Source organism: Sceloporus occidentalis, unplaced genomic scaffold, assembly GCF_023333645.1.
Source record: "Sceloporus occidentalis isolate IW3139 unplaced genomic scaffold, rSceOcc1.0.p SCAF_3, whole genome shotgun sequence".
NCBI lineage: Eukaryota > Metazoa > Chordata > Lepidosauria > Squamata > Phrynosomatidae > Sceloporus > Sceloporus occidentalis.
This window is the reverse complement of record NW_028316983.1, coordinates 117,175,622-117,198,124: the sequence shown is the minus strand read 5'-3', so window position 1 is coordinate 117,198,124 and position 22,503 is coordinate 117,175,622. Positions and strand designations below refer to the sequence as shown.

General features: G+C 41.8%; 1 protein-coding gene across 4 annotated transcripts in view; it reads left to right on the top strand.

The window, feature by feature from the left end:
* LOC149316615 (protein FAM163A-like) overlaps nt 1-22,503 on the top strand; it is a 135,083-nt gene that overhangs the window by 86,637 nt on the left and 25,943 nt on the right. The gene's annotated exons all lie outside the window — the stretch shown is intronic.

The following is a 22,503-nucleotide window of genomic DNA, read 5'->3' as shown; positions in this document are numbered from 1 at the left end:
CTCTCTCTCTCTCTCTCAACTCCTTGTGTGTTATCATTTTATTAAATTCTGAAACCCCAAGTTAAAATGCAATTAACAGCCAAACTAATAGTCACCCATAAATCATAAATCAAATCCAGATATTGATTTCTGCTTAATGACCATTCTGAAATGAAAGAGGAACATTTCAGGAACATGCAAATTGCTTTGCTAGAGTAGACCAAGGGTGAAACTAGTCCATCCTTCCCCAACTCACCATTTTCTAGATGTATTGAACTACAGATCCCATCATCCCCAAGCATGATGGTCATTGCTGTCTAGGGATGATTGGGGTTGTAGTCTGACACATTTGGAAGGTACCAAATAGGAGAAGGCAGATCTAGTCCAATTTCCTCTACAATGGCCAGACAGGATGAGTCTGGAAACTCTTGAATGCAGGGCAGGAATGTAACGTATTGCCCCTACTCTGAGCATCTGGCATTCAGATGCTTAATGCAGTCTCCAACACACACACATACACAAACACACACACAAACACAAACACACACACACACCCTGCCTTCCAAACGTATCGGACTAGTTTTCAGAATCCCTCAGGCAGTTAGTCGAGGGATTCTGGGAGCTGCAGTCCAATGCATCTGGAAGCTGCCAGATTGTGGAACTCCACCTGATTGCCTCTGCATATGTCAGGCCCACTTAACTGTCATGGCTGGACTATTTGTCATGCTTTAACAGCAATCCAAGCTGGAGGCTGGACTTATATCTTATGGCAGTGAGTGCCTACGTTAACTATACATTGTGTGGCGAAGTACACTGGGCCCTTGGTATCCACTGGGGTTTGGTTCCAGGAACACCCATGGATGCCAAAATCTGTGGATGTTCAAGTCCCATTGAATATAGTGGCATAATGAAATGGTGTCCCTTATATAAAATGGGAAAATCGAGGCTTGCTTTTTGGAATGTATATATTTTTGAATATTTTCAACCCATGGAAGTTTGAATCCATGGATAAGAAGGCTGACTGTACTTTCTGTTGTCGTTTTGGGGTCAGCTGTCAGTCAGCTTCAACAGATGACCCTTATTTTCTTGTGTTATGAAAGAGGAGGGACAAACAATCTGCTTTTGATATGAAAAGTCACGAATTGCTAGTGAAGCTGTAGGGTCAGTATCAACAAAAGGAAGTAGTTCCTTTCTTTTGGCTCTGGCGGCCAGCTGGAAACAGAACATGGGCCTAGAGTGGATGAGACTTCAAGTCCTGAGAATCATAAGGCAAGAGTCTGAGACCTTCCTTGTGACTCTCCTCCAGTACAGCATTTTTGCGTACTTTATTATGCATTTTCAATGCATCAGTGGGGCTGGTCCAGGAAACTTGTAAAAGTTACATACACACTCAGAACTTTTAAACAAAACCTGGACTTTAATTACATTTATGTTAAAAGGGGTACATTTATTATCGCCGTTGTATATAATTTCTGACTTATGATGACCTTAATGTGATCCTGTCATGGGGTTTTCTTGGCAAGAATTCTTCAGAGGGGGGTTGCCTTTTGCCTTCCTCTGAGGCTGAGGTGTAATCCACACTGCAGAAAATAATGCACTTTGTCACCGCTTTAATTATCATGGCTCAGTGCTAGGAAATCCTGGGATTTGTAGTTTGCCGTGGCACCAAAGCTCTCTGATAGAAAAGGCTAAATATCTCATAAAACTACAAACCCCAGAATTCCATATCAGTGGGCCATGGCAGTTAAAGCAGTGTCAGACTGCATTGTTTCCGCAGTGTAGATTGGACTCGAGAGAGAGTGACTTGCCCAAGGTCACCCCAGTGGGTTTCCATGGCTGACCAGTGCTCAAACCACCATATTTATTATATTCATGGGCAAAATCCTGCATAAGGAGACATATCATAAAGTTATGTCTGTATTATTATTATTATTCTTTATTTATATAGAGCTGTAGATTTGCACAGCGCTGTACATAAAAACAATAAATATAAAAAAGTAAACCTGCCTATGGCATACAATCTAAGAAAGAATAGGATAATAATAATACGATATGTCATATCATATACAGACAGAATTATGGCACATTTATCTGCCTCCAAAAAACACCATTTACTCCTTGCCCAACACAGACACTTCCTGGCCATTGGGAGAGACTAAAGAGGAAAGTCCAGCTAAGCTCCTGCAGATCAGCACTTGGCAACTACAAACATGGCAGGGGCAATTTTCCTTTCCTGCACCTACCTGGCAAGCTGCAGCAGCATAATACAGTTGGCCCTCCTTATCCATGGATTTTTTATCCATGGAATCAAGCATCCACGGCTTGAAAATATTCCCCAAAAAGTATAAATTCCCAACAGCAAGCCTTGATTTTCCATTTTCTATAGGGGACACCACTTTGCTATACCATTGTATTTAATGAGACTTGAGCATCCACGGATTTTGTTATCCACGGGGGGGGGGGGGGGGTTTGGAACCAAACCCCAGCAGATAACAAGGACCCACTGTATCACTTCTGACTACCATTTTGACCACCACAACCCCCCCCCCGGTGTTTTGGGGAGGTGGGAAAGATCAGGGGAGCACACTGTTCCCTTTTGGGGCAATCCTGGGAGACTTTTTGGCAGTTCAGATTAAATCAATCTGAAATTTTTTAAATGGGGGGCTTGAGGGGCATCTGGAAGGTCACAAGAGCCACATTTAATCATCTCAAGGGCCACATATAGGCCCTCTTTGTCCATCCCTGTTGTAGATGGATGCACAGGCCAAGCATCCTCTGGGACCTCCATGGGATCCTTAGGAGTTCTGGGAGTCCAGCTATTGAAATATAGCTGGATATTTTCCCATCATTCCCCACTGGCCCTTACTTAATGGCTGTTTGGGGTGGCTCAAAACAGGTAAAAGGTGGGGCCAGGGGAGAGTTTGGTTATTTCCCAGTCAGTAGAGAATTCTGATCTCCACAAAACAAACCAGAATGATTCATCATGGCTGCATCTGTACAGCAGAAATAAGCTAGGTTGACACCGCTTTAACTGCAATGGCTCAGTGCTATAGAATTCCAGGAACTGTAGTTTTGTGAGACATTTAGCCTTCTCTTTTGGAGAGCTCAGGTGTCAACTTGGATTATTTCTGCAGTGTGGATGCAGCATCATTAACAGGATGCCAGCCTCTGGCGTTAATGCTGTGTTGGTGTTTTTATTTATATCCTGCCTTAGGTTAATTAATTAATGTATATATTAGCATATATCCCCACCATGGATCCTGTGTTGGGAGAAAGGTAGGAAATAAATTATACAAATAAATAAATTTACATTATGTTACATTGCTACACTTAAAAGAACAAATCACCTTAGCAGAATGACAATGAAAAACCCCATTCATTGTTTTGCTCCCTACCCACCCACTAGTCACAGCTTTAAGGTTGGCAGAGGACAGCTATATTAGGTTTTTTGGTGGGGGACTATTTCTCTCCCATCCACCAAATGGAGGGGAATGAATGCAATTAAAAATAGTTACATGTTCACGGGAAAGACGAAGGAAATAAAAAATATTCTTGGTTAATATGATAACTGTAAAAGAGCACTAGTGAAGAAGCAATGGAGAACTTGTGCTAAATCGCAGTCCAGTGCTCCAGCCACAGAACAATGGATATAAAGCCAGTAACAAAGTGAAGTCAATCTAAGAGCCAACAACCCTGAAACAGACTTCTACAGCATTAGGAGAACAACCCTTCACCCCCAATGACAATGATCCAAACCCCACCCGGTCAAAATATTGCTTGTGTATTCCAAAGGGGAAGATCATTGTGTAGATAACTGCAGTGTTAATGAATGGGTGCACAAAGGGGGAGAAGCAATGTTGAACATGAAACTACTATTCCCTGTATCGTTTTGGGGGAAATGCTGTAAAATTACACTACATGGTTAACTTAATTAACATCAATGTGTTGCTTCTGGTTTCTGGGCTAAATCATTAGGCAGATTTCCAGGATTGTTACCTAATTAGAATAATAGAGTTGGAAGGGCTGCCTGGTACACCCTCCTGCCATGGAGAAATATACAACCTACAAAAGCAAGATACTTGCACCCAGGCCTGCTAAAGAGAGAAATGTTGAACCTCTATGAAACTATAGCTGGAATTTTCATTCTCTCATGAAATGTGGCTGATTAAGTACTTCTTCAGGGCCAGAACAAGTTGTGCCCTTCTGAGCTGCTAACTGAACCTTGTGTTTGTTTTGTCCACAGACCTTTGTGTTTCATATACACTTGTCCCTCCATATTCGCTAGCGTTAGGGGAACAAGACCCCCATAAATATGGAAAAAACGCAAATAACAAAAACATCATGTTTTTCCCTGAGAGGACACCTCTCTAGGAATCTCTAGGTCCTCCAGTGCAACTCTGTGGTCAATGTCCAACATACACTGACCATAGAACGGCGCTGGAGTAGCTACAAATGCCTAGTAGAGTAGTCTCTCTAGGAATCGCTAGGTCTTTCAGTGCAACTTTTAGTTAAAGTTGACCACAGAGTTGCACTGGAGGACCTAGACAGTCCTAGAGAGAACATATTAATGAAATCCGTGAATAATTAGATCCGCAAAAATCAAAGCCGCAAATATGGAGGGATGAAGGGAATTGCACATTATAATGACACGAATTTCAGCTTTGTTTAGCTTGTGTAAAGTAATATTAGATCAAAATATACAATGGAGACAAGCCTAATATCTCAGTATAAGTCAGTGATGGCAAACCTTTTTGGTTTGGTGTGCCGGGGGTGGGGCTGCATTATGGGGCGGGGCTTCTGCCCTCTGGGGGTGGGGCTTCTGGGGCGGGACTTCCCCCCGCGCCCTTTCCCGGCCTCCAGCTGTCTCTCGGAGACAGCTGAGGACCAGTAAGAACCCATGGGGGAGAGGAGCAACAGGCCCATGGCCCCTGCTTCTCTCCTCAGGGTTTTGCTAGTCCTGAGGTGTCCTTGGAAAGCCCCGTGGGGAGGAGGAGGAGATGTCCGCCCGCCCTCTCCTCCCTGGGCCTTTCCTCTGCCCGAAAGGACTCCTTGGAGCCCTTTTGGGCGGAGAAAAGAAAAGGCGGAGGGGGGGAAAGGACTGGTCACGCGACACAAGCGTCTCCTCCCCGGGCCTTTCCTTTGCCTGAACAGGCTCCGAGGCATGTGGCCCATCCCTCTTCCCCACAGACTTGTCCCGGTCCCCAGCTATCCCTCTGGAGATAGCTGGAGGTTGAAAAAGGTCTCTGGAGTGGAGCCACTGGCACGCGCCGGTCACTCCTCCTGTCTTTGCCCTTTTACAGACATTCCCCTATTCCACTGTTTAATATTTTTAGAACTCAGTTTTTAAAAACTCCTACTTCTGGATTTGCCCCCTCCCTTTGGGGCTTTTTGGCAGTGCATGAGAAATGCCCCCATAGGGTTCTGGAGAAGAAGACTAACCCCAGACCCATCATAGTCTGATAATTGCTGCAAGTTGCTGTGCAAATAATGTAGGAGGTGGGACATACAATTTAGAATAACATAAAAAAGAAAAGCACCTTTTCTCCAGAATCCTCCTCCTTCTCCCAAATATATCAGCCATGTATGAGAACATAACTCCGTTCCTTTCAGAAGGTCTGTCCTACAAGAACGGTTCCCAGTGGGTTATAACTGTTATCTATAATCAAAAGATAGCATCCTGTAAGCATCTATATGGAAATATTGACTGATGTAGCTTGGTAATTTGACTCAAGGGCATCTGAAGCTGCCTTGCTAACGATAGTTATGTAATTCTAAAGTGCTCATCTCATTATTGCTGTGTGCTGTTCAATGAGCAATGCGGGGTTATTATTCCATCCTTCTTGCTCAAATATTTCTTCTCCCTTCACCCTACTATCCCCTTCCTTTTGGAGGAAAAACATACTGCATTTCTGGGAGAAGAAGAAGGCATTGACCCTGTGATCCAGCAGTGATAGAAAAGCACTTTGAAACTACCCATGACAAAGTATTGTGACATGTCTTCAAGAATCAATTTTTCACTGTGAGAAGATCTCCTCATTAAGAAGAAAGGATGCACATGCAGAGTATGGGTGTGGACATGTACTAACATCATAGGCACTCACTGCCTATGCCCAAAGCAATATATTGCAGAGATCTGGATTTTCATGGGATGTCCTGAAATATTTGGGTACCAAATGTCCAAAGTGGGCCAAATTACCTGCTCTAGAGTTTTGTGTGGTTTATCAGCATTAGCACATAGGGCTATCAATGTATATAGATTCTGAAGGTGTTATCTACCAAAAATTTCCTTTGTTTATGTATTCATATATGAATGCTCCCTTTGTATTATGAAATCAGCATATGGTACACCTTCCTGATCCCACTCCATACAATTGGCAAATGAAACTCATAATAGGATGGAGCCATGTCACACCAGTGTTTCAACTTATTATGGGAAACTGTCAGAACATCATGCCACTATGTGTTTCCCATCCATGCCCTCCCTAGTCACCAATAGGTAGCTAGAGGTAAACTAACAGCATGGTGACACCACTCCTCAACATTGTGGGTACAAAGTAGGAGATGCCAGGTTTGTGTGTGTGTGTGCGCGCGCGCATGCAGTATTCATGAAATGAGTAGTTCTAACCTGTCCCCATGCAAAAGGAGTGCTCCCCCCAATGCTGTGCCATCATTTAAAGACCATTTACAAGGAACACATGTTTGTGGTTTTCATTGTTTTTCTGCTTAGGGTATTTGATGTGGTGTAGCAATCTGCTCCTTCTCTCCTGCCCTGCATATTTTCTCCAGTGCTGGCCAGCCTGCCTGTTTGCTTGTTTGCTCTGCACACTGGGATAATTGCATGCTGTTCTCAGAACGCTAAATCAAATCATGACTCCTGCGAAATGAAGTTTTCTGGATACAAAGAGGTCCTGACCTCATAAATCATGATCTGTTCTTGGGCACTGGGAAGTCACCAAAGGGCACTCATTCTTCTGCTGCCTCCTTTATTTGGGAGCTGCTAGTCTTCCACCCAACTATGCTTTACAAACAGAATGACATATATGTGATGCAAACATCTTTATAATGCCATTTTTTGCTGTAACCTGTTTTTAATGCATCCAGGAAGTATATTTTTTTACAGTCCTTAACTACTAGTGATTGTGTCCTGTAAAGTAACTACAATTGCTCCAATTTCACAGATGTAGAGGTATCGTGGAACATAGTCAAAGCTAGACTGTCCAGTGCTTACTGTAAGGATATATGGAATGTATGCTATTAGTCCCATGGATCCTTCTGTCTTGATGAACAATGGCATCATATGATCAGCATTTGCTGGTGGTTGTTGTCTGCCTTCAAGTCGTTTCTGACTTATGGTGACCCTAAGGCAAACCCTATCATGGGTTTTTGTTGGCAAGATTTGTTCAGAGGAGGTTTGCCAATGCCATCCTGAGGCTGAGAGAGCGTGACCTGCCCAAGGTCACCCAGTGGGTTTCCTGGCCAAGATAGGAATCAAGCCCTAGTCTCCCAATGTCCTAGTCCAGTGCTGAAACCATTATTATTATTGTTGTTGTTGTTGTTATCTTATATCCCGGCTTTCTTCCAATATAGGGACTCATTACACCACATTGACTCTCCATTCATCTGCAAAAGCCATTGCACCACATTCCTCAAACTATTACACTACATTGGCTCTCCATTCATCTGAAATGGTAGGATTTTCAAACAGTTCAGAATTTGACATTATTTAACATTGTTGTTCATTTAAAGGCACAGAAACCTGGCTTAACTACGCATGGTTCCTGACTGAGAAGACAGTCCCATTCTATCTCTGTTCTAAGCCAGCTTGGACAACCTGCAGCTCTAAAGATGGCATGTGTCCCATAGCCTTAGTTAATGTATCTTTTGGCTGAATTTTTAGAAAAAACCTCTGCAAATGATCAGTTCAGTGGCATCACTGGAGGGTGCAGGGGACTTGGTCCACAACAGGTGACACCCTGAAGTGGGGTGACACCACTGCTCTTGAAATATCTACTTTTTGGCAGAAATGGGCTGTGGCATTCATCTGATTCCCTTTAAAATGCTTTAGGAGATGGTGGGAGTGGGGCAAAGCTCAGTGGGAGGAGAAAGGTGAGGCCCTGGAATTTTTTAGAATTAAATTTTCAAATTTCAAAATTTTAAATGTCAAAAAATATTTTTTGAAATTTATTTTTAATTCTTTTAATAATAATAAATAATAATAGGATTTATTTATATACCGAAAACTTTCTTTAAAAGCATCACATTTTAAATAAATGTTCACTATGCATATATAAATACATTAGGTTGTCCATATGATAATGTAGTTTAAAGGTATAATTTTAATTTTGTTAGTTGTTTACGTCACAACTATTAGCATCACATTTAATGGTATATGGGAATTATGACTTAGAAATAACATTAGTGGCAAAAAGCATACATCCATATGCATCATTCTGTCATGTTAGCATGACAATATGATGATATCAGGGGATGAAGATATGAGGGTATGGTTATTTAATGCTGTATAGTATGTTGGCTACTGAGAAGGGGATATCAATTATGTTAAATCCAAGCCTGGGAAACAAACAGGAGGAGCAGATGGTCAGCGGCAGAAAGGAATTGTAGTTGTATGACTCCAACCTTCCTGCCATGTATCTGAGCTGTGAAACAGGGATGATCGTCTTCTTGAAGGGAGATGAAATGATAACACAGGAGGGGAAGGAGGGAAACATGATGGGCCCTTTGATCTGGATCAAAGGGGAGCGATTGGAGTTGGAAAGGGGGGCTGGGGGATGAGAATGTATTTGTGATGGTCCGAGGGAGAACTTTTTCAGTTCTGACACTGAACTTGGGATGGGGAAATTTCTGTCTTGATATCCAGAATAAATCTCTAGCTTCTACTAAACTATGATGCTGTCTTGGTTGTTGGGAACTAGGTCCTCCGATCCTCACACATAGGTTCATGCCCGCAAATGGGAAAATTGTGGCTGCCACTAATGGCCTCCTAGGGTAAACATCTGCTAGAGGGGAGCAGGGGATCTAGTTTGGGGCCCCAGTGGGACTGAAGCGAAAATTTCCTCTACTACCTACATGGCAGTCTGGACCCCACCACTTCCAATAATCACACCAAGCATGAACACATACCAAGAATGTGAGAACTAATAGCACATTTAATATTGTATCTGGGCCACAGTTCTTCACCTTGCTATTGTATATCCTTTCTTGTTTTCTGAAACTGGCGTCACTGACCAGATTGCAAAAGCCATTGTTCCACTTTCCCGCTTGTTTACTGTTCTGTGATAATACTCAGGCTGCATCTGCACTTCAGAATTAATGCAGTTTGACACTGCTTTAACTGTCATGGTTCCATCCTGTGAAATCCTGGAATTTGTAGTTTGTGAAGCCTTGTTACTCTCTGAGAGAGAAGGCTAAATAGCTCTCAAAACTACACATTTCAGAATTCCATGGCAGTTCAAGTGGTGTCAAACTGCATTATTTCTGCAGTGGAGATGCAGCCTCAGAAAACATGACTTTAGACTTGGGATGCTTATTCCCAGCTGCACTTTCAGCCATACAAAAGATGTATGAAAGTATCAGTGTCTTCAGAGTCTCACATGACAAATACCATTGAAATGTCATTGTCATATAACATTAGCAGAGGGTGTAGTGTTAGAAAAAATGCAGGAAAATCTCTTCCCCCCCCCCCCCTCTGCTGCCGCTATGGACACAAGAGAAATCTCTAAAACCTTTTCCTGAATGTGCATGACAGAAAAGGTGAAGGGGCATGTACAAAGAACACTGTTAAGATGCTTTCAGGTTGTTACATGACCAGATCCTATTAAAATGTTCCAAATCGGTGTAGTTCCATTGACCTCTGTGTAATCAAACCTTGTCCCACAAACCTTCAGTCTTTCCATTTTATCTACGGTATTTGCACTAAGCAAAATAAAGAAGGGGTTAGGAGTTCTGAGTAAGTGCAAACCTAATAAAGTTGGGCTTCTGGTGAGAGTAGAGTCCCACAGAACACCATTCTGACCTGAGAGTTGGTTCCATTGCAAATGCTTTTGTTCCATTGCTCAGAGACCTATTTCTTTTTTTAAATGAGAAAGAAAAGAGAAATCTCACTTGGGAATTCAACGTATTACAAAATGTCTTGAGGCGAGAGTGGATTTACTTACAGAACTGGCAGCAAATCTATTTGTCCACTTTCATCTAAAAGAGAGAAAGAGCATGTGGGACGGGAAGAGAGTGCTCTTCTTCCTTTACTTGTCAAAAAGAAAATACAGTGTGTGGGGGAAGGCTTTTAGGTCTTCATTTTAAGAAAAGAATCCTTTAAAGGGAAGATGTCAAGCAATTCATAAACTATTTTGTAGAGCTTCTATAGTATTTTAACTAACCTCAAAGTATTAAATTTGTATATATATATGTATGTATGTATGTATGTATGTATATATATATATATATATATAATTTGTATGTTTGTGGTGTGACTTCCAGTTGTTTCCGACTTATGGCAATCCTAAGACGAACCTATCATGGGATTTTCTTGGCAAGATTTATTCAAAGGAGGTTTGCCCTTACACAGGCCTCTTTTGAAAATGAAATGTTACTCTGATTTACATTCCTTTTTACACTGGCTTGCCCCTTTGGTCACTAAATGTCTGTCTTGCACTATTTCTGGGGTGGGAGCTGTGGGTATCTGCAACGGTACCATCCATTTCATTGATGTCTGCCTGGGTACATAGCTGATTGTCCAAACTTTAACATCAGGGAACTACAAAAAAGAGATCCTTATGTTAGTATGCTGATGAGCCTTCCATCACCTTTAATCGACATTTGATATCAAACTCAATATTAAAAGAGATGCCTAGTCACATAGCCACAGAAACGCACTCCAATGCAAGAAAATGGTCTGCCCAAATAAAAATCAGGGAGGCTTAGCTGGGAAGCACTAGAATACGTAGTCTGGGAGGTGGTCCCTTTTGAAAATGAAATTGATCTTTTGATTAGGAATGTAGTGATGGAGCAGATGTGCCTGGCATTTGTTAGAGGAGTGGCAATCAAAGGGCTTTGCCATCCAAAAGTCACACCTTTTAATTTAGGATGTTGCATCTATTCTCTGGTCAGTTTTAGACCTTGATGATTCTCCTTTCCCCTTAGAATACACCCCTCTGACTCTCTTTTCCACTGGGAAATGTAATAACAATTCATCAGAAGGTTCTCCAAGAAGCTTTTACTCTACATAGATGGCTGTTAGTGCTGTTCCAATTCAGTCTTAGTTGAAACCAGGCAGATATGCTGTCAGATTTCAGCTAGACTCCTTAGAATCAGTAGCCAACCCACTTGCCAGGTAGCAATCTGGGTTCAATCCACTCTGCAGCCCTTCCTCCAACTGGAAAGCCTGGCATCTCAACCTGATGAAGCATTGCCCTACCCTTCAAATCACTATCCAATTCTACCTACTGTTACATAGTTAGTTCTTGTATGAGAGTCTGCATGTGTGCCTTTGGGTGGATTTTCAAATACTTTTACTGTATAAATAAAACTTAATTTGGACCATGCACTCTAAAGTTCTAGTGGTTTGGAACTGATACACATAGGCTGAGGTTCCCAGCTTTTTCATTGCCCCAGATACCTCTTGCTGGTCTCTACTGAGCTAAAAGAAACCCACTTGAGGCTGGGGGATACGGTGCAGGGAATTACCAGGAAATAGTGTGGGTCAACAGAGGTGTCATTTGAACAGAGGTGTCACCTGGAAGGAGCCCTAAGATTCTTGTTCCAGTTGACTGATTTCCATTACAAATGCAGCAACATGCCCTTTGTGTACATCCCTTTTAGTGACACATTGTTCAAATGTGCCATGTCCCCTTAACATTGCAAAGCCTGTTTCAGAACATGCTCTGCTGCCCTTTCCCACCTTCCTCCCAAGGGCCAAGAGCTGAACTTGTAGCAGGTGTTTTTAATGTGGAGCCTTGGGCATGATGACTCTCAATCTGCCCTTGACTCCAAATCTAGCCAAAATAATCTCTTTCCCTTAGAGGAAGAAGAGATTCGGACAACCGCTCAGGGAAAGGAGAAAGTGAAGTAATGAAATTCACTAGCTGCAGCCCAAGTCCTCAGCCTTTGGGCTGGGCAGCTGCTATGATTGCCAATGCACCACTTTTGCTCTAATGCAATCCATCTCAGACTGGATCTGAATGGGTCCAGCTGTGCCCATCAGCAGAGCATGCCACAGGGCGAGGTTTCATTGAGGCCTGGGCAAGAGGGGAATGATAAAGTCATTTTGGTGTAATTAACCAAAGGGCTGATTTGGCAGCTTCACACCCAACTGCTGTTTTATTCAGTGGCTTTGCCTTCCCTGCCACACACGGATACCCTTTTGGATTTCCCTGCTGAACTAGATTAAACTTGGCTCCAGAGCTATCTTGGCCAGGGCCCCCAGTACAGTACAGTTCCAGGGGCTCTGGTAGCAGCTTGTGAACAAGAGGCTTACTGCTCTCAAAGGGATTATTGGTCAAACCAGCAACCACATAGAATGTGCCTTGGGAATTCTCTGTTTGGGGAGAGACCTGGAGAGCTGTCATGCCTACCAAGTAGGCCAGATTAATAGCTGTCACCAGCATGCTGTTTTGAACAGTGCTTCTGGGCAGCAAAAGTCTAAAAGGATGTAATCCTGCATTGTATTACTGATTGCTTCTAGTGGAGTCCTTCTGCTAGTCACTTGATTTTACACGATTCAGGAATATGTTGCTGGAAGACCACATGTATGGCTGAAGCTTTACAGCCTGAGAAGGGGGCCTAGAAAGGCACTCTCAAAGTAATTTGCTTATGGACGAATCAGTCCCTGCAATCTGTTGATGACAAAAGCTAAGCTTTAGAGCAAAGGCTGAGAAGGATATTGCCCCTGGATCTCCAGCCAGTGGGAGTTCCTGCTGTTGCTTGCTGCACTTCTAGTACTTTTCATGACAGAGAAAATGGTGGCAGTGGCCATATTCATTTGTACTTCTCACCTTGGGCACTGAGCTATGGCCCTGTCTTAGAGAGTCCAGCCTCTGACTGATGCTTTCCTTTTGTTGTTGTTGTTGCTGTTAACTGCCATCTTCAACTTCAACTAATTGTGACCCTATGAATGAGAGATCTGCAAGTCACAGGAGCAGCCCTGCAAAGGTCTTGTAGATTCAGGAGGTGGCTTCCTTAACTGAATCTATCCATCCAGAAAGCTGTCTTCCTCTTCCAACTGCTTTCTACCTTACCAACCATTATTGTCTCTTATACTAAGTCATGAAATGTCCAAAATGTGACAGTCTCAGTTTAGTCATCTTGGCTTCTAGGGATTGTTCAGGTTTAATTACTCTCTGACCCATTTATTTGTCTTTTTAGCAGTCCATGGTATCTATCGAACTCCTCTCCAGCATCACATTTCAAATGTTTTAATTTTCCTCCTATCAGCTTCTTTGCTGTCCAGCATTCACAAACATATACAGAAGTGGGAAATGTGATGGCACAGACCATCCTAACTTTAGTGTCCAATGATATATCTTGACACTTCTGGATCTTGTCTAGTTTCTTCATAGCTGCCCTTCCAGGTTCTAGTTTTCTTCTGGTTTCTTGACTGTGGACTCCATTCTGATTAACGACTGAGCCAATGACATGGAAAATCTTGAACTATTTCAATGTCATCATTGTCTGCTTTAAAGTGATGCAAATCATCTGAAGTCATTATTTTTAGTTTTCACAATGTTCAACTTTAAACATGTCTTGCACTTTCTTCCTTGACTTTCATCAGTAATTGATCCAAGTTTATTTTCTGCTAGTAGTATGTTATCATCTGCATATCTTAAATTATTAATGTTCCTTCCTCCAATTTTTGTGCCTCTTTGCTCTGAGTCTAATCCTACTTTATATATGACCTGTTCAGCATACATGTTAAACAGATGGAGTGATAAATAGTAGCCTTGTCTGACCCACTTGCTGAATTGGAAAATATTCTGTTGCTCAGTATTATGTCCTAACCATGGCCTCTTATCCTGAGTACAGGTTATGCAGTAAGATAATAAAATGTTGTGGCATATTCATATCTTTAAGAACCATCCATAGTATTTCATGATCATACAGTCAAAGGCTTTGCCATAATCTATAAAGCAAAGGCTGATTTTGCTTTTTAAATTCTTTGGTGCACTCCATTATACAACGTATGTTTGAAACATGATTCCTGGTGCCCTTTCCTTTCCAGCTTTGACATCTGTCTTTCTCATGTGATATATGGTAAAAGTGTTTGTTGTAGAATTTTGAGCATCACTTTACTTGAGCATCACTTTACTTTGGGAAATTAATGCAATGATACTGTGGTTACTGTGAAGCCTCATGTCCTCTTTCTTGGGGATTAGAATGTATTTTGAATATTTCCAATCTGTGGGCCATTGTTTTCTTTTCCATATTTGTTGATAAATTTTAGATTGAACTACAGTAGATGCTGTCTCTTTAGCATGAAGCAGTTCTCTCCATATAACAATTATTCCTGGTGATTTGTTTCTTCTCAATACTCTCAAGGCAGCTTCCACTTCACTTTCTAAATCTGGAAGTTCAATTTTAAATGTTTCTTAGTTAAATGAATATATTATCCTTTCATCTCTTTTACAGAGTTCTTAAGTGTATTCTTTCCATCATCTTTTTATTTCTACTTGGTCAAGTAATGTGTTCCCCTGCTGGTCATAGAGCATTCCCATTCTTTGTTTAAATTTCCCTTTGTTTTCTTGGATCTTGTGGAAGAAGTCTCTGGTTCTGCCTTTTTTGTTGTTGTGTATTATTATTATTATTATTATGCATTGACTGTTATAGCAGTTCCCTTGCATACAAGTCACTGAGCAGTTGCATTCATGGTTCTAACTATTTCTGTCAGCTTTAACTTTTGTTTCTTGTCTGCCCTTATCTGCTTGAAGAGTTTTGTTTGTCATACATTGAGACTTCTCTCTCAAGACAGTGTCTTTTTGCTCTCCTTCCTGACAATGTAAAAAGAATTGAGTGTTACCATCTTCTGCTTCCTATTAGATAGTTGATTTGGTTTCTATATTGGCCATCAGGTGATATACATCTATACAGTTGCTTCTTTGTTTGCTTAAAGAGTGTATTTGCGATGAACAAACTGTTGGCCTTGTAAAATTCATTGCCGGTCTCCTGCTTCATTTCTTAATCCAAGGCCAAATATTTCTATGGTCTTTGATTCTGCATTGTTTCCTACTTTTGTGTTTCAGTCTTATGTGATTAACAAGAAGTCCTGGACTTCAGCATAGAATCTTTCAGTCTCTTCATCTTCTGCTTCTGTAGTTGGTACATAAACTTGGATTATGGTTTAATTGTTGGGCTTTCCTTGACATATTATTGTTATTATTAGGTCAGACTTTCAATTATATCCTTTGACTGCTTTTGCTACATCTCTCCTCTTTGTTAATGCCAACCCATTTCTTCTTAGACGTTCATTTCCTGAGTTAAACACTGTGTAATTATCTGACTCAAAATGTCCTATTCCTGTCCACTATAATTCACTCACCTCAAGTATTGTAATGCTTGCACATTCCATTTCTTGTTTTCCTATACAATCAGCCCTCCTCATAGGCAGGCTTGCCTTCCGCGGCTTTGAGCTTACATGGAAGGCAAGCCCCATTAGAAGTAATGAGGCGAGTACCCGCATCATGCACTTCGTGCGCCACCACAAACACACGCCTCATTATTTCCTATGGGGCTTGAGCATACGCTCATTTCCCCATACGTGGGGGAGTCTGGGACGAATCCCCCATGTATAGGGAGGGCGGGGTCTATCTAGTTTCCCCTGATTCATACTTTTCACATTCCATGTTCCTATACTATGCTCCTATAATGTATGTGTTATGCAGCTACAGACTTTTCTTTCACCTCTGAGCATGTGAATAGCTGAACATTTTAGACTGAGTCCAGTTGTGCCATTAACCAACTCTTAGTTGCCCTCTGCTGTATGAGTAGCTTGTTGAGTGTTTTATGGCCCAGGAGTGTCATCTTCTGGCATTCTCTCTTGTTTCGTTTTGGATTGTCTCATGAAAGAGTTTTCGTGATATATAAAAAAAATACATTCAAAAGGGGTTTACCATGCCTCCTGTAAAGTACTAACAAGTGTTAGCTCAGTGCCATCCCCCACTACTGCTGCTGCCCAGTAGCTGTTAGGCACATTAGTCTGGCTCCTCAGCAAAAGTCTCTCTGACATGGGAGACCCTACCAGCAGCCCTGCTGCCTTCAGCATAGCCTTTTGCATCACAGCAGCACATAATCCCATCACCAAGGAAAGGTAGTGCCATTGGCTTTACAGTATGAACATACAATTACGTCTCACTGGGGACTAACTCTAGCTTTGCCAATCTATCTGAATGGTGTAAGTACTTGCTTAGGGGGAAAAAGCTATATAAATATTTAAATTTTTAAATTGTTGCTGCAGGAAAGAAGAGCAATTGGAATCGGGAAATGGACTACTTGAAAGGAGCTTTAAGTGACAGGAACTTGAGAGGGGAAAGGAGGGATCTGGGTGCCTTTCAACATCACCACTATTCAAGGTCACCACTGTTCTCTCCATTATACTGGCCCATTTGAAAGCCAGTTTCCCAAGTATGCATGCTAGATGTTTGTTCAAAGACCAGGAGGAAGAGTAGTTTAATGGGCATGGGGAAAACATTCAGAAAACACACCAGCATTTGGAACTCATTTGGAATCTTTTCACAGCTTCAAGAATATCTCTTCTAATGATCCAGAAAAAAATGAACAGTTTGTTCAGTTAAGACTGGTTTACAAGCAGGGGACATACTAAAATGTGCTAAAACAGTTCAAACTGACTTTTGCTATTAAGTTGAAACTATGGGCCCGTACAGACAGGCCAAAATAAAGCTGCTTCAGGTCACTTTGGAGGTATGCTGTTTAAATGACACACACATCTTAAGAGGCCAGAAGCTGCGCCAAAGCTGCGCTCCAGTCTTTATGACTGGAGCATGGCTTTGGCGCTGCTTCCGGCCTCTTAGGAAGTATGCATCATTTAAAAAGCATACCTCCAAAGTGACCTGAAGCAGCTTTATTTTGGCCTGTCTGTTCGAGGCCAAAGTCTACTAATTACAAATAAATTGTTTCTATTCCACTGGGCAGGTGTCAATGTTTGGCCATAATGTTAACAAGAACTTTAAAGCGTATCTGCCTGGTGGCAGGGGGCATGGTCACTACCAGCTCACACATATTTGGAAAGGCAGAATATTTTTATAACGATGGTTAGAGAAATACTTTGTTCCTTATCAAATGCATTATAGAATGTCTGCAAGCAGTGGTGTCACAGGAAGTGCACGGGTTTTGGACCACAGTGGGTGACATCCTATGGAGGGGTTACACCCCTCTTAGTGAAATGTCTGTCTTTTGGCAGAAAGAGGCTGTGATGTTTGCCTGTGTCACCTTAAAATGCTGAAGAGATGCTGTGAATGAGGTGAGGCTCAGTGGGAGGAGAAAATAGAGAGGGTTTTTTTTAAAATTAAAATGTAAAATTTAAAAAGAAATTTAAAAAATAAAAATATTCTTTTAAAATTTACTTTAAAAACATCAACATTTTACCAAATGTTCTCTTTAGCCACATGAAACTATGTATACATAAATACATTTAGGCTGTGCATATGATATTGTAATTTAAAGCTCCAATTTTAATTTTGTAAGTTGTTTATGTTACAATATTTGCCATTACATTTGGTAATATGTGGGGATTACGGTTTATGGGTAACATTAGTACAAAAACGTTGCTAAGGATCCTTTATGGTGTAGCGTGGGAGGAGGACAATGGGGGGGGGGGTGACGCTATAAGTTACTGCATTGGGTGACACCAGCCCTAGTGATGCCACTGTCTGTAAAGTAGATTTATAGTAATCTGGGCATCACACAGGGAAGGTGAGAAGGAAAGGCAGCCAAAGATTTGGAAAGCTGTAGCCTTCCAGGTCTTTGGCTGCCTTGCCTCCCTCCTGATGTTGCACAGGGGCTGAGACTTTCTCCCCATGCAAGGCCTATTTGAAAACTGCATAATATTTTTATAACATCTGGCAGTAGGGAGAAAATTATTTGTTATTGAAAGAGAGATTGAATAATCTAATTAATTTTCTCCGTATTACAATGAAGCCCATCCTGTTCTTTTGTTACTGTTTGTTTCAGGCCACTGATGGTTTCATCCAATGCATTTATGTGGGAATAGACAAAATAAGCCAGAATGTTAGTAACTTTTATTGATTTATTTGCAATGACAGATCATCCTTTTTCGTATTAAATGTTACTTTCCATTTGTGAAGACTGAGGCAAAGAAGGTGTTTAATAGTTCTGCCTTTTCTCTCTCCCCTGTTAGCATTTTCCTGTCTTCTCCACACAGTGGCCCTACCATTTATTTCTTCTTCTTTTTGCTATGGACATACCCAAAAAAGCCCTTGTTCTTAATCTCTCTAGCAAGCCTGAGCTCATTCTGCACTTTAGCTTTTTTGACTTTCCCCCTACACATGCTAGCTAGTTGCTTGAAATCGTCTTTGGTGATTTCCCCCTTTCTGCATTTCTATACACATTCCTTTTAAAATTTAGCTTAGTTGAAAGTTCTTTAGTCATTCATCCTGATTTCTTGAGACACCTTCCATTTTTCTTCCTCACTGGAACTGTTTGAAATTGTGTCTTCAGTATCCTCCTTTCACTATTCCTGACCATGGGATCACCCGCTGTATTTCCCTTGGCTAAGTGAAATCAGCTTTCCTAAAGTCTCATATTCAAATCCTCCCTCCTGTTGTAGATTTCAGCTAAGAGTCAGTGGAACGTAATGCATATAGCCATGCTAATTCCACAGCTATTTCATCAGCCATACTCATAATCTTCTACACAGTTATCAGTAAATCCCATAAGGATGAGATTTGTCTATTCAGTTATGATGGGAACCCTAAGGTGAAGCTGTCATGGGGTTTTCTTGGCAAGATTTGTTCAAAGGATGTTTGCCATTGCCTTGCTGAGAGTGCATGACTTGCCCAAGGTTGCCCAGTGGGTTTCATGGCCAATCTTGGGAATTGAACCCTAGTCTCCAGAGTCGTAGTCCAACACTCAAACCACTGTGCTATGCTGGCGCTTTGTGATGGGATGGATATGTCTCCTGTTTCCACACCTCCACCTACCATGGTATCATGGTAGCCTGCAGTTCAGAAAGGGAGGGCTTTGAAGAAGAGGACTTTCTGTTTTAGGAAGACAGAAGAGAGAGAGCTGAAAGGCCACTTCAGTCGAAAAAGAAGCAGAAATGGAAAGGAAGGATTTTTGCTCTCTGCATAGAGCTTCCTCTGCAGCCAAACATGCAGGTCACCTCCTCATTGGAAAGGGAGGATAAGAATAGAACTGTCTTGTGTTACCTGGGCTCTGGTTTCTTGAAGGAAGTGGCCTCTAGAACATTGGGAGCTAATTTTGGGATTTAAACTTCAGAAGAGAGATGGGGACTTGAGTTGCCATAACAACTACGGGGGGGGGGCTACTAACTGCTCCTTTTTCTGTCAATTTCAATACTACTGGCAAAGGGAAGAAGAAGATTCAGATAACTCTAATCCTGTGACAGAAGTCAGTGCAGGATAGCTCTCACAGATGGAAGGAGAGGATAGATGGGGGAGACTATCACATGAGGGATGTCCCGTCCCTGTCTCATCCCTGTCCCATTCTTCCCATGCGAGCGTGGGAAGGACTTTCACACTACATTCATGCTTATCCCATCCAGGAAGCATGAATGGCTGCAAGGACGCTAATGGCTTTCTAATGAAGTTGCACCCATTCCATCATTAACCTGGCACAAACCTGTCATTTAAGCGACATTGGCCAGCATTTTGGATTAACAGAAGTTTGCAATAATACAATGCTGCTTTGATGACAGGTTAATGATGGTTAATGACAGGATCAGCACCACAATTTGAAAGGCTTTCACACCATCTGGGTTAAGGATGAGATAAGAATGGGGGAGCAATCCTGTCCTTTTCCCGTCACCATGTGATAATCTCCAGGGAGTAGAGAGAGGACTCTCAAGAGAGTCATGAGGATTGCCATGCTACAAAACAGAGACCAATAACCATGGTATTCCCCCACAGGTTTACTGGTTATTCTATGTTTAAAAATCATAGTGCATAATTAGCTCTCTTAGGGATCCTTGAACGATGGTCAAACCAGGCTTAGGGCTCATCCATAAAGGAAGGAAATCAAGTATGGAGACTTTCCAGGTCTTTTTTGTTTTGATGTGATCTGCATGTTCATGGTTTTGCATCCAAACCTTTTCTTGAGATATCCTGGGTTTCCCTCACTCCCCCCTTCCTTGGACTCTAGAGTCAGGCAACATTTCAGAAAACGACTTTCCCCCAATTTCCATTGAGCTCTTTTTAATTATTATTCTGGAGATATAGTCCAACTGTTAAAAGTTACAAACTTGTTTACACCATTAAAAGAAATACCTAAGACCGTAGAAAGTAAATGCAAAGATGACTTTAAATGATGATACTTCTGATTGGTGGTTCCTCCAATTACACAAGAGTCTTGCTGGTCCTTATCCTTGTTACTTCATCACTTTGAGGAAGCTTAGCACATACACATGGGGGCTCAAGTCTCCCTGCCCCCCTGTTCTGGGATTGAAGACTGCAGTTTTTTGAAGATGATTTACAGTTTTGGACTTATTCTGTGCACAGCCCTCCCCTCTCCCCCCCCCCCCAAAAAACACACACACACACAAACACCAGCAACCTTCACTGTGGTTTTCTGACACCTGATAAACTTAGAACCTTATCGGACACATTTTTCCCCGTTATGGGCACAGGAAGGTGGCTTCCAACTGAAGACTTCCAACCGAAGCAAAGGACACTCCTCAATCCTGAATGGGAACGGCTTGACAGCGGGCGGCGGAATGGGGCCATTTTGAGGACAGTTTTGAGGTGCTGTAAAATGCATTTTTTTCTCAGACTCCTGTGCCCATAACGGGGGGAAATGTGTCCGATAAGATCCTTAGTTGTCAACCATTTTTTTTGGTGTACATTTTCAAATATTCTTTATACCCCCACTTCTTTGGTGAACACAGTGGTCAATCATCTGAGCATTTGGTATGATCCAGCATGGTAATTCTTATGACAGGAGTTCATGAACAATTCTTTTTTTCCTCACCTCTGAAGGTGGGAGGTGTGGATATGAGGATATGTTTTCCAGCTTTGGTAGTCACTCTCCTTTGACTAATGTAGAATCCAGAGTACATCCAGTTGATTTCCACTTCAGTGCGCGCTATATATTTAATGAGAAGATGAGGGACCAGTTTGTGATTTCTCTCATCTGGCCTACCACTTAGTTCAGTCTGTTTCACCAGTTAATAAATAAACTGTGAGCGAGACTTTAATTGTATCTGATTGGAAGGAAATCAGGCAGTGCTTACAGCCCCATCAATTCATGAGCATGCCGTTCAGGGAGCTGTGACTCAACAAAAGCAAAGACTTGTTAATTAAATGTGATTGCATCAGCTAAGAGGGCCAACTTTTTCAGTATTAGGGAATAAATGAAGCTGACGTGCACTGTATGGGACTGTGCCAGTCCACCAAGAAATGTAAGTTGTTTACTTTGCATCCCTCACACCCTTGTTAGCTTCAATCCATTCCAATGTCATTGGAATGTATGCCAACCAGGTCCCTAAAGTAGCTGAAACTTGCATCAAGATTCAAGAGCCATTTTTCCTTGATCACAAACTTGCCTGGAAAACAATTCACTAGGAAGTTCCGCATATTCTCAATGGAAATGAATTGAACATGGTTAAGATTACGTCTTTCCAACAAAGGCACTCTGGCTATGTCATTTTGGGTATGTAATCCGAAAGAGTTACTTTCCTATGCTCTGAGAAGCATGTACTAAATTAGAAAGGGACATAGATTTTTGGATGCCATATCCCTGGTAAATTCTGCTGAAATGAAAAGAAAGGGAACTGTGCAGATTGTTGGGGCAGGGTGAAGGGGAAACATTCCTTTTAAAAATTTACAAAAAGACCATGGGGATGGAGAAGGCGCTCATTACCAATGATGTCAAAGGCAGTAGCCAATAGATGGCTCACAGCAAATAGGTATATGGTACTCATACAGATAGGTTTTGTCTCATTTTTCAATGGCAAACATTGGGCTAGTTGTGAAAAACTTAATTAATTATAAGTGCTGGGGGAAAAGAGACTAACAATCTAATTTATCCCTAGCTCCCACCTGCCAATCCTTCTCATTGCTTTTAGCAGAAGGAGCCTTTTGCCATAGAAACATTGCAGACCTTAAGTCAGTACTATATCACCTGGCTGAAAAGTCCCAGAACATGCAAATCCTACCTTCCTTAATTTCAGTTTGAAGGCAGTAAAGGAAAGGGGGATTTGCATGGAACCTGTCTGCCTAAGCTTTTGCTGGTTAAATGTTTCTCGTGCTCCTCACTACTCCCCCGATCCATTCAGGGAAGGTAAGCGATCAATAGATTTGTCACCTT